The 18,234-nt window shown below is 39.8% G+C and overlaps 1 protein-coding gene and 1 pseudogene across 3 annotated transcripts in view; both read left to right on the plus strand.

The window, feature by feature from the left end:
* Positions 1-18,234, plus strand: part of TEX11 (testis expressed 11) — a 483,245-nt gene that overhangs the window by 434,155 nt on the left and 30,856 nt on the right. The gene's annotated exons all lie outside the window — the stretch shown is intronic.
* On the plus strand, positions 15,839-17,806 carry LOC143670979 (protein FAM193B pseudogene; annotated as a pseudogene).

Here is an 18,234-nt window from a genome sequence, read left to right on the forward strand (position 1 = left end):
AGTCTGCAGAGACACAGAGTGGAACACAAGCTGCTGAGGAGTGCTACATAGAGCAAGACCCCTGGTGGGGGCAGACCATGACAGAAATGCTGGCAAGAAGTATTCTGCCCTCATTAAATCCAGTTTCAGATCACTGGACTGCCTTCAGGCAAAACGAACTTTTCTGGTGACCCACCTTTCTGAATTGACCCCATATGGCTCCCTGGTATGGAATAACAGGGAAGAAACTGGAGGCAGAAAAGCCACACAGAAAAAAAAGGGGGTGTGTGGTTAAACTGAGTTACTATAAAATATAATGAGTCCCAGAACAGAAAGAGTATAAGGAAAACAGGACACTGAGTAAGGGGAAGAATTTAAACAAATCATAGGACCTGGGGAGTAAAGTCTGCACAAAAATGAACAGAACAGAACAAGATTCCCAGAGAAGGAAGAGTGGAAAGGAAGCTTTCTCTGGAGGGTAAAACAACTGTACAAAAGTACAATCTTAAAAACTGCATAGCATATCCAGGGCAAAAAAATCAGAAGAAAAAGAGCTGAGAAAAATCTAAATTATTAGACATGGGCTATTGTAAAGGTCGAGGATAAGTTAGACCAAGCATCAACAATAAAACCTAGAGAGAGAGAGAGAAATGGGCTTTCAGAATAGTCATCAAGATAATCAGATGCTGGAATTTGAGGTCAAGAGGAGGGGCCAAGGTGGCGGCTTAGCATTGTGCTCATTTTAGTTTGTCCTCCAGAGCGACTACTAAATAACCAGAAACAGTACAGAGAGCTCCTGGGGCCACAACAGTGACCGGACGCACAGCGTACCCCAGTCTGGACCAGCTGGACCGGCTGCAAGACTCCCCAGAACCGTGAGTTCCCCAAGGCATGGCGGACGGTGCTCCTCCCCCACAGACTGCTTCCCCGAGGGGAAAGGAAAGAGATTTTAACAGCAGCGGGGGCTGAGCCCAACCAAACACCAATTGTGACATTAATTAACAAGTTCTGTCTACTAAAAATAGGCCCCCAGCTCAGGTGATTCTGGTCAAAGCGGAGGTCGCTCACTGGGCTAATGGAAAAAGAAAAACAGAAAAGAAACAGAGGTTTTCTGGCTGTGTTTCTACGCAGGCTTGACTGCCTATGGATTAAGTGGCAGGACTTCTCAGCTGCAACTGCCCAGGCATAGGCAGAAACAAGCTCGTTTCAGGGCTTGTCTGGAGCCTGTGCCTTCCCCAGGGGAGGGATGAAGCCCAACTCAGGGGGAATCCCTCTGTCAAGGAATTCAGATACCAGAGCTTGGTAATTTGAAGCCATTAAGGCACTCAAGCCAACTCACCTGGAACAGAACAGCCTCTTCAATAAATGGTGCCTAGAGAACTGGATAGCCAAATGCAAAAAAAAAACAAAAAAAAACAAAGAGGACCCATATCTCACACCCTATACAAAAGTTAACTCAAAATGGATCAGATACCTAAACATTAGGTCTAAGACACTAAACCAGTTAGAGGAAAATATCTTATAAATCTTATACTTGGAGGCAGTTTTAAACACCTTACACACAAAGCAAGAGCACTGAAGAAAGAAAGAAATGAATGGGAACTCCTCAAAATTAAACACTTTGTGCATCAAAAAACTTCATCAAGAAAGTAAAAAGACAGCCTACACAATGAGAGACAATATTTGGAAATGACATATCAGATAAAGGTCTAGTATCCAGAATTTATAAAGACATTGTTCAACTCAACAACAAAAAAACAGCCAATCCAATTACAGAATGGGCAAAAGACTTGAACAGACACTTCTCAGAAGAGGAAATACAAATGGCCAGAGGGCACATGAAGAGATGCTCAACATCCCTGGCCATTATAGAAATGCAAATCAAAACCACAATGAAATATCATCTCCCATCCACCAGAATGGCCATTATCAACAAAACAGAAAATGACAAGTGCTAGAGAGGATGTAGAGAAAGAGGCACACTGATTCACTGTTGGTGGGAATGTCAAATGGTGCAACCGCTGTTGAAGGCAGTTTGGCAGTTCCTCAAAAAGCTGAATATAGAATTGCCATATGACCCAGCAATACCATTACTAGGTATCTACTCAAAGAACATAAGGGCAAGACACAAACAGACATTTTCACACCAATGTTTATAGCAGCATTATTTACGATTGCAAAGAGATGGAAACAGCCAAAATGTCCATCAACAGATGAGTAGCTAAACAAACTCTGGTATATACATACAATGGAATATTATGCAGCTTTAGGACAGAATAAAGTGATGAAGTATGTAACAACATGGATGGACCTTGAGGACATTATGCTCAGTGAGATTAGCCAAAAATTAAAGGACAAATACTGTGTGATCTCACTGATATGAACTGACATTAGTAAATAAACTTGAAATATTTCATTGGTAACAGAGACCATCAAGAGATAGAAGTGCAACAGGACTGAAAATAAAAACTCAGAAATGGACAGCACAATACTACCTGACTGTAATACAATTATGTTAAAACATTGAATGAAGCTGCATGTCAGAATGACAAAGGGAGGAGGGCTGGGGGCACAAATGAAATCAGAAAGAAAGATAGATGATAAAGATTGAGATGGTATAATCTAGGAATCCCTAGAGTGTATAATAACAGTGATTAAATGTACACATTTTTAAAATGTTTTTGCATGAGGAAGAACAAAGGAATGTCATTACTGCAGGGTGTTGAAAGTAGATGGTAATTAGTATTTTAAAATTTCACCTTATGTGTGAGACTAAGGCAAAAAATGTTTATTTGGTACAAAATTTATATTTTGACTAGTGCATTTCCTAATATAACTTATGTAGATAGCTTGATTGAACACCATAAGTAGTTGGAATTTGGGTAGGATGTGAGATTTTGTTGGTTTGTCCAGAGTGATGTCCCGATGAATCCCAGAGTGATTCGATCAGTGAGTGGAAAAGTATTAGTTAAGTCTCATGTGGGGAATGGTGAAAACGGGGAGAAATTCAACTTCCCCAAGTTGAATTCTTAATATTCTCACAAGCAGTGTGGACAACCAAAGCTATAGGCTGAGGCCCCAGTCTTGGGGTTTTTTCATATAAAACTTAACCCCAAAAAGGATAGGTCAAGTCTACTTAAAATCTAGGCCTAAGAGTCACTCCCAAGAGAGCCTCTTTTGTTGCTCAGATGTGGCCTCTCTCTCCAGCCAACACAACAAGCAATCTCACTACCCTCCCCCTGTCTGCATGGGACATGACTCCCAGGGATGTGGACCTTCCTGGCAACGTGGGACAGAGATCCTAGAGTGAGCTAGACTCAGCATCAAGGGATTGAGAAAACTCCTAGAATGAGCTGAGACTCAACATCAAGGGATTGAGAAAACCTTCTCGACCAAAAGGGGGAAGAGAGAAATGACAAAGCATCAGTGGCTGAGATATCAAATAGAATTTAGAGGTTATCCTGGAGGTTATTCTTAGGCATTACATAGATATCACCTTGTTATTCAAGATGTAGTGGAGAGGCTGGAGGAAACTGCCTGAAAATGTAGAGCTGTGTTCCAGTAGCCATGTTTCTTGAAGATGATTGTATAATGATATAGCTTTCACACTGTGACTGTGTGATTGTGACAACCTTGTGTCTAATGCTCCTTTTATCTACCTTGTCAACAGACCAGTAAAACATATGGAATAAAAATAAATAATAGGGAAAACAAATGTTAAAATAAATTTAGATTGAAAGCTAGTGATCAATGAAATGGAGGGGTAAGGGGTATGGTATGTAGGAATTTTTTTGTTTTCTTTTTATTTCTTTTTCTGAATAGATGCAAATGTTCCAAGAAATGATCATGATGATGAATGTGCAACTATGTGATGATATTGTGAATTACTGATTATATATGTAGAACAGAATGATCAAAAGTTAAGAATGTTTGTGTTTGGTGGTTTTGTGTTTTTTTTTTGTATTTTAAAAAAAATTTAAAAATTAAAAGAAAACTCCCTCTTCCATTAGTGCTTACTCCAAGTTTATCTATGCTTCAGGCATGTTTTCAGCAGTTTTAATTTGTTAATTAATTCCACAGTTGGTGCTTGATTGAGCTACCTTCCTTGCTCTTAGTAAGGTCAGTTTCTTTTTCCCTCAAGAACCAGCCTGCTGTGCCTGTGGAGGAAGGGCACCAGCCTTTGCAGCTTGGAAGACTTACAGTTCTGTGTGGGGTCTCAGCCATTCCCCCCATTCCAGACTGATGTACAATGTGTGTCTAGTAACTGGACTGGATTGTTAATATCCCCCCAACAATTGTTCTATTCACCTCACTGCACCACCATCTTACCTGCCATGACTCCTTCTGCTTGTTTTAGGCATAATTTGCTCTTCTTTTTTCAGTGTCCTTAGATCAGAATTTCAGTTATTGACTTGAGTTCTTTCTATATGCGTTTATAGCTATAAATTTTCCTCTAAGCACTGCTTTAGTTACACTCCATATTTTGGTATAGTGTGTCTTCATTTTCATTCATCTCAAAGTATTTTTAAATTTATTTTTTGACTTTTCCTTTCACCTTTTGGTTAAGAGTGTTTTGTTTGATTTCCATATATCTATGAGTTTCCTAAATCCATTTTTGTTATTGATTTCTAATTTTATTCCATTGTCTTAGGAGAACATAGTTCATGTTATTTCTATACTTTTAAATGTTTCTGAGGTTTGTTTATGGCCTAATATATGGTCTATCCTGGAAAAGGTTCCATGTGAACTTGAGAAGAATATATATTCTGCTGTTGTTGGGTAAAGTGATTTATAGATGTCTATTAGGTCTAGTTGGTTTATACTGTTGTTCGAGACTTCTAAATCCCTGTTGATCTTCTGCCTAGTTGTTCTAAGTGTAATTCATTTTTATGAAGTTAGGAACACACAACCCTATTAATAATTGCATTAAATTTAATGGCTTACATTGCCCTACCCCCCATGTGGGACATGATATCCAGGGGTGAAAATCTCCCTCACGGCTTGGGAGATGACTCCCAGGGATGAGCCTGGCCCTGGCACCATGGGATCAACAATGCCATCCTGACCAAAAGGGGTAAAAGAAGTGTAACAAATAAGGTATCAGTGTCTGGGAGAGTTCAAATAGAGTCAAGAGGCTACTCTGTAGGTCATGCTTACACAAGCTTCAGTCAGACATTGCTACCTATCATAGCTGGCCAAACCCCAACCAAATCCATTCCTTCCAATCCTAAAAAACACCCATGGCATTATGTAAGATTCTACAAAGGTTCCATGCACTAGAGTAACTCTTCAGAAATCTGCAGCCTCCAATTGAATTTCTGGACCAGATAAGCCTTGAAATGCACAGGGACCAGCCTCTCCAGAACATCAAATCGCTCCATCCTCCTATGTCATATTACTGACAGCCCCTTTCAACATGAAAAAGTTAGAATGGGCATAGCCTATATACTCCTAAAGAGTGAGAGAATGCTAAAGGGTGATGGTGGAGTTATACAGAGAAGGTAGGGTTTAACAAACAAGTATGATTGCTGAATCATTATATTGATTTCTTATATCCTCCAGTATCTTAGAGCACCTAGAAGTAAAAACCTAAAATTGTGGAATTGTAACTCATACCAAACTCTGAAATCTGTTCTACAAGTAATTGTTGTGATGTTCTTTGAAATTTATTGCTTTTTTTGTATATATGTTATTTTTCATGAAAAAGGGGAAAAAAGTCAATTGTGATGATAGATGAGAATTCTATAGCTCTTAAACGTATAAGAAATTCCAATTAATAAATATTTTCCTCTTATCTTAAAAAAGAAATTTAATGGCCTAAACCAGAAGTTTAAAAAGATTTTCTTAAAGGGCCAGATATCAAATATTTAGGCTTGCAGGCCATATATTTTCTATCACAATTACTCAGCTCTACAATTTTAACAGGAATATAGTCATCAACCATACTTAAATAAATGGTTGTGATTGTGTTCCAATAAAACTTTATTTACGAAATAGGTAGCTGAACCATGAATGGTTGGTCATTTGTTGATCTCTTGTCAAAATATACCAATTAAAAGCCTCAATTTGTCAGATTGGTAAAATATAAGAAATCGATAAGTTAAAAGTAACAATGGGAAAAGATATACCATGCAAACACCCATCAAGAGAAAGCTTCAGTGGGTATTTTAATATCAGGCAAAACTGACTTTAGGTCAAGGAGGATTACTCTAGATAAAGAGGGACATAATGATAAAGTAGTCAATTGAACATGATAAGTAACAGTCCTAAACGTGTTTGCTTCAAAATACATGAAGTAAAAATTGTTAGAACTGAAAGGAAGAATGGACAAATCCACAATTATAGTTAGGAGACTTCAATATTCCTCTTTCATTAATCAGTAGGTTAAGTGGAAAGACTCTCAATAAAGATAAGGAAGACATGAAAAAACAGTATCAATCAACTTGATTTAATTAACATTTATAGAAAACTATACCCAAAAAACAGAAGAATATACTTTTTTTTTCAAATGCATATAGAACTTTCACCAAGGTAGACCCAAACAAATCTCAAAAAAAGTTAAAAGTATTGAATACATATAGAGTATGTTCTGTGACCATTAGGGAATTAAACTATAAATACTACAAAGGTGTCTATAAAATCCTCCCAAAGATTAAGAAATTAAGCAGCGTACTTGTAAATAACCCATGGGTTAAAAAAGAAGGCATGGGGGATGTTAGATATATTTTCAATTGATTAAAAATGAAAGTACAACGTATAAAAATTTGGAGGATGCAGTTAAAGCTATTAGTGGAAAATTGATAGCATTAAACACTTCTATGAGAAAAAGGTCTCAAGCTAAACTTTCACCTCAGTAAACAAGGGGAAAAATCACAAATTAAACTCAGAAAAGCAGCAGGAAACAAATAATAAAGATAAGGACAGAAATCAATAAAATATAAAACAGAAAACATAGATAAAAATCAATGAAGCCTATGAAACTTAATCCCACAAAGGATAGGCTAAGCCTACTTAAAATTGGGCCTAAGAGTCACCCCGAAGAGAACCTCTTCTGTTGCTCAGATGTGGCCTCTCTCTCTCGGCTGACACAACAAGCAAACTTACTGCCCTCCCCCTCTTTATGTGGGACATGACTCCCAGGGGTGTGGACCTTCCTGGAAATGTGGGACAGAAATCCTAGAATGAGCTGGAACTCAGCATCAAGGGATTGAGAAAATCTTCTCAACCAAAAGGGGGAAGAATGAAATGAGACAAAATAAAGTGTCAGTGGCTGAGAGATTCCAGAGTCGAGAGGTTATCCTGGAGGTTATTCTTACGCATTAAATAGATATCACCTTGTTAATCAAGCTGTAATGGAGAGGTTGGAGGGAACTGCCTGAAAATGTGGAGCTGTGTTCTGGTGGCCATGTTTCTTGAAGATAATTGTATGATGATATGGCTGTCGCAGTGTGACTGTGTGGTTGTGAGAGCCTTGTGTCTGATATTCCTTTTGTCTACCTTATTGATGGACAAGTAAAACGTATGGATTAAAAATAAATAAATAGGAGGAGGGGCCAAAATGGCAGCTTAGCAATGTGTGTGTTTTAGTTTGTCCTCCAGAACAACTACTAAATAACCAGAAACAGTACAGAACAGCTCCCGAAGCCACGTCAGTGACCAAACACACAGCATACCCCAGTCTGGAACGGCTGGACCGGCTGCAGGCCTCCCCAAAACCATGAGTTCCCCAAGCCGCGGCGGCTGGCACCAGGTGCCCCTCCCCCACAGGCAGCTTCCCAGAGGGAAAGGAAAGAGACTCTAAACCTGGTCAAGGCAGAGTTCGCTCATTGGGCTCACAGAAAAAGAGGAAAGGGGAGGAAACGGAGGCTTTAGTGGCTGTGTTTCTACGGAGACTTGGCAGCCTCTGGATTCAGCTGGTAGACTTCTCAGACTGCGACTACCCCAGGCATAGGCAGAAACGGGCAGAAACAGGGCTGTCTCCCACCTGTGCTTTCCCCAGGGTAGGGGTGAAGCCCAACTCAGGTGGAATCCCTTTCTCAAGGAATTCAGACCCCAGGTCTTGGCAATTTGAAACCATTAAAACCAGCCTACAACCTCTCCTCTGTCTCCACCATGCCCCCAGCAGGGAGAGTCTTCCAAAGTTAAAAGTGCCACAACATCTTTTGCTGGTGGGACCCGCAGGCAGACAAGCGCCACATACTGGGCAGGATAAGAAAAACAGAGCCCAGAGGCTTCACAGGAAAGTCTTTAAACCTGCTGGGTCTCACCCTCAGGGAAAACTGATGCAGGTGACTCCTTCCCCCTGATAGGAGGCCAGTTTAGTCCGGGAAAACCCGGCTCGAGTCTATAATACCTACGCAGACCCTCCTAAGGGTGGGGAGGGAAAAGGCACTATACAAGCAGGGCAAGAAACAAGAAAACGAGAACTGAAAAATTATACTCTGTTAAACAAAACCTAAGCTAGATGTCCTGAAAAAGCTGAACTAAAGGTCAAAGAACAGATAGACAACAAATTCATCCAGCAAGAAAACCCTAGGTAAGAGAAGTGAAAGCAATCTCCAGAATAAACTAATTAAGGTAATTAAATGTCTAGACGCCAGCAAAAAAATAACAGATCACACCAGGAAAATTGAAGATATGGCCCAATCAAAGAAACAAACCAATAGTTCAAATGAGATACAAGAGCTGAAACAACGAATTCAGAATGTATGAACAGACATGGAAAACCTCATCAAAAACCAAATCAATGAATTGAGGGAGGATATGAAGAAGGCAAGGAGTGAACAAAAAGAAGAAATGGAAAGTCTGAAAAAACAAATCACGGAACTTATGGGGATGAAAGGTACAGTAGAAGAGATGAAAAAAGCAATGGAAACCTACAATGGTAGATTTCAAGAGACAGAGGTTAGGATTAGTGAACTGGAGGACGGAACATCTGAAATCCGACAAGACAGAGAAACTATAGGGAAAAAAATGGAAAAATATGAGCAGGGGCTCAGGGAACTGAATGATAATATGAAGTGCACAAATATACGTGTTTTGGGTGTCCCAGAAGAAGAAGAGAAGGGAAAAGTAGGAGAAAAACTAATGGAAGAAATTATCACTGAAAATTTCCCAACTCTTATGAAAGACCTAAAATTACATATCCAAGAAGTGCAGCATACCCCAAAGAAAATAAATCCAAATAGATGTTCTCAAAGACACTTACTAGTCAGAATGTCAGAGGTCAAAGAGAAAGAGAGGATCTTGAAAGCAGCAAGAGAAAAGCAATCCATCACATACAAGGGAAACCCAATAAGACTATGTGTAGATTTCGCAGCAGAAACCATGGAGGCAAGAAGACAGTGGAATGATATATTTAAATTACTAAAAGAGAAAAACTGCCAACCAAGAATTGTATACCCAGCAAAATTGTCCTTCAAAAATGAGGGAGAAATTAGAACATTTTCAGACAAAAAATCACTGAGAGAATTTGTGACCAAGAGACCAGCTCTGCAAGAAACACTAAAGGGAGCACTAGAGACAGATACGAAAAGACAGAAGAGAGAGGTGTGGAGAAGAGTGTAGAAAGAAGGAAAATTAGATATGACATATAAAATACAATAGGCAAAATGGTAGAGGAAAGTACTACCCAAACGGTAATAACACTAAATGTTAATGGATTGAACTCCCCAATCAAAAGACATAGACTGGCAGAATGGATTAAAAGACAGGATCCTTCTTTATGTTGCCTACAGGAAACATATCTTAGACCAAAAGATAAACATAGGTTGAAAGTGAAAGGTTGGGAAAAGATATTTCATGCAAATAACAACCAGAAAAGAGCAGGAGTAGCTATACTAATATCCAACAAATTAGACTTCAAATGTAAAACAGTAAAAAGAGACAAAGAAGGATACTAAGTATTAATAAAAGGAACAATTCAACATGAAGACATAACAATCATAAATATTTATGCACCAAACCAGAATGCCCCAAAATACATGAGGCAAACACTGAAAAGGGAAATAGACACATCTACCATAATAGTTGGAGACTTCAATTCACCACTCTCATCAATGGACAGAACATCTAGACAGAGGATCAATAAAGAAACAGAGAATTTGAATAATGCAATAAATGAGCTAGACTTAACAGACATTTATAGGACATTACACCCCACAACAGCAGGATACACCTTTTTCTCAAGTGCTCATGGATCATTCTCAAAGATAGACCATATGCTGGGTCACAAAGCAAGTCTCAACAAATTTAAAAAGATTGAAATCATACAAAACACTTTCTCAGATCATAAGGGAATGAAGTTGGAAATCAATAATAGGCAAAGCCCCAGAAAATTCACAAATATGTGGAGGCTCAACAACGAGTGGGTCAAGGAAGAAATTACAGGAGAAATCAGTAAATATCTCAAGGCAAATGAAAATGAAATCACAACATATCAAAACTTATGGGATGCAGCAGAGGCAGTGCTAAAATGGAAATTTATTGCCCTAAATGCCTATATCAAAAAAGAAGAAAGGGCAAAAATTCGGGAATTAACTGTCCACTTGGAAGAACTGGAGAAAGAACACCAAACTAACCCCAAAGCAAGCAAAAGGAAAGAAATAACAAAGATTAGAGCAGAAATAAATGAAATTGAGAACATGAAAACAATTGAGAAAATCAATAAAACCAGAAGTTGGTTCTATGAGAAAATCAGTAAGATTGATGGGCCCTTAGCAAGATTGACAAAAAGAAGAAGAGAGAGGATGCAAATAAATAAGATCAGAAATGGAAGAGGAAACTTAACCACTGACCCCACAGAAATAAAGGAGGTAATAACAGGATACTATGAACAACTTTATGCCAATAAATACAACAATGTAGATGAAATGCACAACTTCCTAAAAAGGCATGAACAACCAACTTTGACCCAAGATGAAATAGATGACTTCAACAAACCAATCACAAGTAAAGAAATTGAATCTGTCATTAAAAAGTTTCCCAACAAGAAAAGTCCAGGACCAGACGGCTTCATATGTGAATTCTATCAAACATTCCAGAAAGAATTAGTACCAATCCTGCTCAAACTCTTCAAAAAAATAGAAGTGGAGGGAAAGCTACCTAATTCATTCTATGAAGCCAACATCACCCTCATACCAAAACCAGGCAAAGATATTACAAAAAAAGAAAACGAACACCAATCTCTCTAGTGACTATAGATACAAAAATCCTCAACAAGATACTTGCAAATCGAATCCAGCAACACATTAAAAGAATTATACATCATGACCAAGTAGGATTCATCCCAGGTATGCAAGGATGGTTCAACATAAGAAAATCAATGTAATACACCATATCAACAAATCAAAGCAGAAAACTCACATGATCATCTCGATTGATGGAGAGAAGGCATTTGACAATATTCAACATCCTTTCCTGTTGAAAACACTTCAAAGGATAGGAATAGAAAGGAACTTCCTTAAAATGATAAAGGGAATATATGAAAACCCCACAGCTAATATCGTCCTCAATGGGGAAAAACTGAAAATTTTCCCCCTAAAATCAGGAACAAGATAAGGATGTCCACTATCACCACTGTTATTCAACATTGTGTTGGAAGTTCTAGCCAGAGCAATTAGACAAGAAAAAGAAATACAAGGCATCAAAATTGGAAAGGAAGAAGTAAAGCTCTCACTGTTTGCAGATGATATGATACTATATGTCGAAAACCCTGAAAAATCCACAGCAGAACTACTAGAGCTAATAAACGAGTACAGGGAAGTGGCAGGTTACAAGATCAACATTCAAAAATCTGTAGTGTTTCTATACTCTACTAATGAACAATCTGTGGGGGAAATCAATAAACGAATTCCATTTACAATTGCAACTAAAAGAATAAAATACTTAGGAATAAATTTAACTAAAGAGACAAAAGACCTATACAAAGAAAACTACAAGAAACTGTTAAAAGAAATCACAGAAGACCTAAATAGATGGAAGGGCATACCGTGTTTATGGATTGGAAGACTAAATATAGTTAAGATGTCAATTCTACCTAAATTGATTTACAGATTCAATGCAATACCAATCAAAATACCAACAACTTGCTTTTCAGAAATAGAGAAACCAATAAGCAAATTTATCTGGAAGCAAATTCGGTGCCGCGAATTGCTAAAAGTATCTTGAGGAAAAACAACGAAGCTGGAGGTCTCACGCTGCCTAACTTTAAGGCATATTATGAAGCTACAGTGTTCAAAACAGTATCATACTGGCATAAAAATAGATGTGGAATCGAATAGAGTGTTCAGATATAGATCCTCTCATCTATGGACATTTGATCTTTGATAACGCAGTCAAACCAACACAAACCTGGGACAGAACAGTCTCTTCAATAAATGGTGCCTAGAGAACTGGATATCCATATGCAAAAGAATGAAAGAGGACCCGTATCTGACACCCTATACAAAAGTTAACTCAAAATGGATCAAAGATCTAAACATCAGATGTAAGACCATAAAACAGTTAGAGGAAAATGTAGGGAAATATCTTATAAATCTTATAATTGGAGGCAGTTTTATAGACTTTACACCTAAAGCAAGAGCACTGAAGAAAGAAATAAATGGGAACTCCTAAATATTAAACACTTTTGTGCATCAAAGAACTTCATCAAGAAAGTAAAAAGACAGCCTACACAAAGGAAGACAATATTTGGAAACGACATATCAGATAAAGGTCTAGTATCCAGAATTTATAAAGAGATTGTTCAACTCAACAACGAAAGGACAGCAATCCAATTACAAAATGGGAAAAAGACTTGAATAGACAACTCTCAGAAGAGGAAATACAAATGGCCAGAGGGCACATGAAGAGATGCTCAACGTCCCTGGCCATTAGAGAAATGCAAATCAAAACCACAATGAGATATCATCTCACACCCACCAGAATGGCCATTATCAACAAAACAGAAAATGACAGTGCTAGAGAGGATGTGGAGAAAGAGGTACACTTATTCACTGTTGGTGGGAGTGTCAAATGGTGCAATCACTGTGGAAGGCAGTTTGGCGGTTCCTCAAAAAGCTGAATATAGTACTGCCATATGACCCAGCAATACCATTGCTAGGTATCTACTCAGAGGACATAAAGGCAAAGACACAAACGGACACTTGCACACCAATGTTTATAGCAGCATTATTTACAATTGCAAGGAGATGGAAACAGCCAAAATGCCCATCAACAGACGAGTGGCTAAACAAACTGTGGTATATACATACAATGGAATGTTATGAAGCTTTAGGACAGAATAAAGTGATGAAGTATGTAACAACATGGATGGACCTAGAGAACATTATGCTGAGTAAAGACTAGCCAAAAACTAAAGAACAAATACTGTATGGTCTCATTGATATGAACTGACATTAGTGAATAAACTTGGAATATTTTGTTCATAACAGAGACCATCAGAAGATAGAAATAGGGTAAGATATTGGGTAATTGGAGCTGAAGGGATACATACTTGCAACAGGACTGGATACAAAAATTCAGAAATGGACAGCACAATACTACCTAACTAATATAATTATATTAAAACACTGAATGAAGCTGCATGTGAGAATGATAGAGGGAGGAGGGCTGAGGACATAAATGAAATCAGAAAGAAAGATAGATGTTAAAGATTGAGATGGTATAATCTAGGAATGCCTAGAGTGTATAATAATAGTGAAATGTACAAGGTACAATTTTAAAAATGTTTTTGCATGAGGAAGAACAAAGGAACGTCATTATTGCAGGGTGCTGAAAATATATGGTAATTAATATTTTAAAATGTCACCTTCTGTGAGAGACTAAAGCAAAAAATGTTTATTAGTTACAAAATTTATATTTTGACTAGTGTATTTCCAAATATAACTTATGTAGATAGTTTGATTTAACGCCATAAGTATTTGGAATCTCAGGTAAGACATGAGATTTTGTTGGTTTGTCCAGAGTGATGCCCCGATGAATCCAAGAGTGATTCGATCAGTGAGTGGAAAAGTATCTGCAAACCCCGTTCGGGGAGTGGTGAGAATGGGGAGAAATTCAACTTCCCCAAGTTGAATTCTTGATGTTCTCACAAGCAGTGTGGAAAACCAAAGCTATAGGCAGAGCCCACAGTCTTAGGGTTTGTTCATATGAAACTTAACCCCGCAAACAATAGGTCAAGTCTACTTAAAATTTAGGCCTAAGAGTCACCCCCAAGAGAGTCTCTTTTGTTGCTCAGATGTGGCCCCTCTCTCCAGCCAACACAAAGAGCAGTCTCACCACCCTACCCGTCTCTACTTGGGACATGACTCGCAGGGGTGTGGACCTTCCTGGCAATGTGGGACAGAGATCTTGGAATGAACGGTGACTCAGCATCATGGGATTGAGAAAAACCCTAGAATGAGCTGAGACTTAGCATCAAGGGATTGAGAAAACCTTCTCGACCAAAAGGGGGAAGAGGGAAATGAGACAAAGTGGCAATGGCTGAGAGATTCCAAACAGAGTCGAGAGGTTATCCTGGAGGTTATTCTTATGCATCAAGTGGATATCATCTTGTTATTCAAGATGTAACGGAGAGGCTGGAGGGAACTGCCTGAAAATGTAGAGCTGTGTTCCAGTAGCCATGTTTCTTGAGGATGATTGAATAATGATACAGCTGTCACAATGTGACTGTGTGATTGTGAAAACCTTGTGTCTGATGCTCCTTTTATCTACCTTGTCAACAAAGGAGTAGAACGTATGGAATAAAAATAAATAATGGGGGAACAAATGCTAAAATAAATTTAATTTAAATGCTAGTGATCAATGAAAGCGAGGGGTAAGGGGTATTATAGGTATAATCTTTTTTTTTCTTTCCTGTGTTCGTTTTATTTCTTTTTCTATTGTCTTTTTATTTCTTTTTTGGAATTAATGCAAATGTTCTAAGAAATGATGAATATGCAACTAAGTGATGATATTGTGAATTACTGATTATGTATGTTGTTTTATTTTGTTTCTTTATTTTTTAATTAATAAATTTTAAAAAAAATTTTTAATTCAAAATAAATAAATGAATAAATAATAGGGGGAACAAATGTTAACATAAATTTAGTAGATTGAAATGCTGGTGATCGGTGAAAGGGGAGGGGTAAGGGGTATGATATGTATGAATTTTTTTGTCTTTTTGTTGTGTTTTCTGAATTGATGCAGATGTTCTAGAAAATGATTATGATAAATATACAACTATGTGATGATATTGTGAGTTATTGATTATATAACAAGAACGGAATGATCATATGATAAGAATGTTTGTGTTTGTATGTGGTTATGTATCATAAATAAAAAATAAATTAATTAAAAAAGAAAGGGAGGGGTAATGGGTATGTTATGTATGAGTATTTTTCTGTTGTCTTTTTATTTCTTTTTCTGAATTGGTGCAAATGTTCTAAGAAATGATCATGATGATGAATATGCAACTATGTGATGATATTGTGAATTACTGATTATATATGTAGAACAGAATGACAAAAAAAATCAATGGAGCCAAAACTCGATTCTTTGAGATCTATAAAATTGATATTCCTGTAGCCAGACTGATCAAGAAAGAAAGAGAAACAACACAAATTAGTATCAAGAATGAAAAGGGGGTATTACTACAAATCCTTCAGAAACTTAAAAAGTTAATAAAGGGGCTGCTGGCAGCAAGTGGAGGGGGGAGCTGGGTTATTGTCCTGTAAAAGGAGAGGCTGTGGCTTGTCAGGATTTGAGTAAGGCAGTGGCCCTAGGAGCAGCATGACTCCGAGGCAGACAGACCGAGCAGGTCACTGACTGGCAGGAGCAGGCCTGGGTCCCGGGACTGCAGAAGCCCCAGGCACCCAAGTCCCTACCATAGCCAAGCTGATATGAGTGCAGGACCCCTGGAGGCACTGGAAGACAAGCCCAAGCTGGCGCTGGCCTGCAGATGCCTCCCACCTCAAGCCAATCTGTGCAGATTTGCTACTTCTTGTGCCACCAGAAACACAAAGGTTGGGAAGAAGGTCCTTCCCAAAATGGACTGGTGTTGCAAGTTGAAAAGCTACCACTGATTTCATGCCAAAGTTTGTCAAGAATCTTCCAGGTGAGATGCCTCTTTGTGTCTGCCACAGTTGCCAGAAGAGCATGAGGAAGATGAAAGGCCACAGGTAAAAAACATACAGTGGCAATCTCCTTGTCTCACACATCCTGCAAATCAGTCTTGTGGGGGTGACTCTCATTCATTTTCATTATACTGTTCATCGTCCTCTTTCTCATCCTTCTCCTAGCATGGGGATTCAAGGGACTGGGATTCCAGCTCCTTCCTGTGGGCACATAAGCTCTCAGGCTTCTGAAACTCCCCACATTCCAGTGGGGCCTGCCAGGCAGCTCATTTGGGAGTCCTCCTGCTATACTCGGTGAGGCTTTCCCCATCTCAGAGCACCCTGGCATTCAGATCTCACTGCCTCCAACCCTCAACAACCCCACCTGCCCCCACCCTAACCAGCCTCTCTGATCTCATCTTTCCCTGGATCTTTTGGCTCCCTGCCCCACCCACACCTCCTGCCCACCACCCCAGCAGCACCTTTCCATACCCAGGCTTCAGAGTGCTTTGTTGCTGCTGCTGTCCACCTCCCACATACACATGTCAGAGCCCCCACCTGTCCTGCACCACCATGCTGCTTCTGAAGATGCCTCCAACATTCTTGGGGTGTAGCCTCCCCTTTAATGGACACTGCAGTGGGCCTCTCCTCCCACCACAAAGCTCTCAACAACTTCCAAGCACTCACAGCAGGAAACCCAGGTACATGAGGCACAAGTTTATGCACAATGTCCTGTCATGCCAGCTGCCCCAGCCCTATGTGACAGAGAAGGGGCTGGGCAAGGAAAAGAATAGCATTTCAGAGCATGGCTCCTGCACCTCATTCTCCACCCACTAGAGAGATGACAAGTTCTGTGACTGTTGCTACTGTGAGTTCTTTGGCCACAATGCAGCAAAGGAGAAGATCCAGTTGACAGCAGGAGCCCTGATGCAGGCGAATCAATGTCTCTAGAAGCTGGGAGCCGAGGACTGCCAGGGAGATGCTCTTGGAGTGGCCTGATGGGGAACCGGATAGGATCAACAGCTTCCTCAGCAACCATCTGCAGGAGATAAAGAATACTTCAAGAACTCTATCCGTGTCAGCTTCAGCATATGTGAACTAAACATGGATGGCAACAACTTCTATAAGGAAGGGCCTACTGAGACTGAGCCCCAGAGTATACCTGACTCAAACCTCCATGGCTCCTCAGACCAGTGGATTGACACCTTGACCTGTCCCCTTTGACTTTGGGTTCCTCCAGAGCCATATGTTACAAGTTCCAGATGAGCCAGCCCTACCACAGGCAGAATAAGAGGACTCTACCCACCACGAGGTAAGGGGTCCCCATTCTGGCATCATTCCAAAAAATGGGCTGGTGAGGACACCCAACATCATGCCCAACCTGTCCCTGGTAATCTGGGTCAAGACACCCAAGCTGGGCAACCCTAGCTCTGAGGAGCCAAGCCTGAAGGAGATCCCCATTTGCAAGCGGAGCTACCTGAGCCTATGGCTTCAGGTAGAAAGCAGGGAAAGGGCAAGAGACAGGGTAGTCAGGCATGAAGAGCTAGGCAAGCCCAGACTCTTGGCCCCTGGCCAACCTACTGGAACCCAGTACCAGGGGTCAGACCCCTGACTCCAAGCAGCCAGGCAAGGCCTCAGAGACTTCCAAAGTACGTTGCTGTGCTGAGGCTGGCCAGAATCAGGCTAGATTGGCAGTCCCAAAACTGAGAAAGGAGAAGGGCAGCTCCTGGTGAAACTGGCCAGTGTGGCCTTGGGAACAGGAGTCTGTGCAGCTCCTGAGCCCAGTCAGGCCACAGAGATTGCCGCAGCCATGGAGCTACAACAGGCAGAACATGGATGGGGTAGAGATGAATGAGACTGACCAGGAAGTGGAGTATTTCAAGAGGTTCTGTTTGATCCCAGAGTAATTTGGGCAGAGAATAAGAAATTATTTGTAAAGTCCCCTTGGGAGACTGGGAAGAAAGGAGGTAATATCAAACTTCCCATCTGGAGAATTCCTGATATTCTTACAAGTAGTGGGGATAACTAATTCAATAGGCTAAGCCCTCCATCTTGGGGTTCATGCCTATGAAACTTATCCCTGCAAAGGAAAAGCTAAGCCTACTGATAATTATGCCAAAGAGTCACCCCCAGAGAACCTCTTTTGTTGCTCAGATGTGGC

Source organism: Tamandua tetradactyla, chromosome X, assembly GCF_023851605.1.
Source record: "Tamandua tetradactyla isolate mTamTet1 chromosome X, mTamTet1.pri, whole genome shotgun sequence".
NCBI classification, from domain to species: Eukaryota; Metazoa; Chordata; class Mammalia; order Pilosa; family Myrmecophagidae; genus Tamandua; species Tamandua tetradactyla.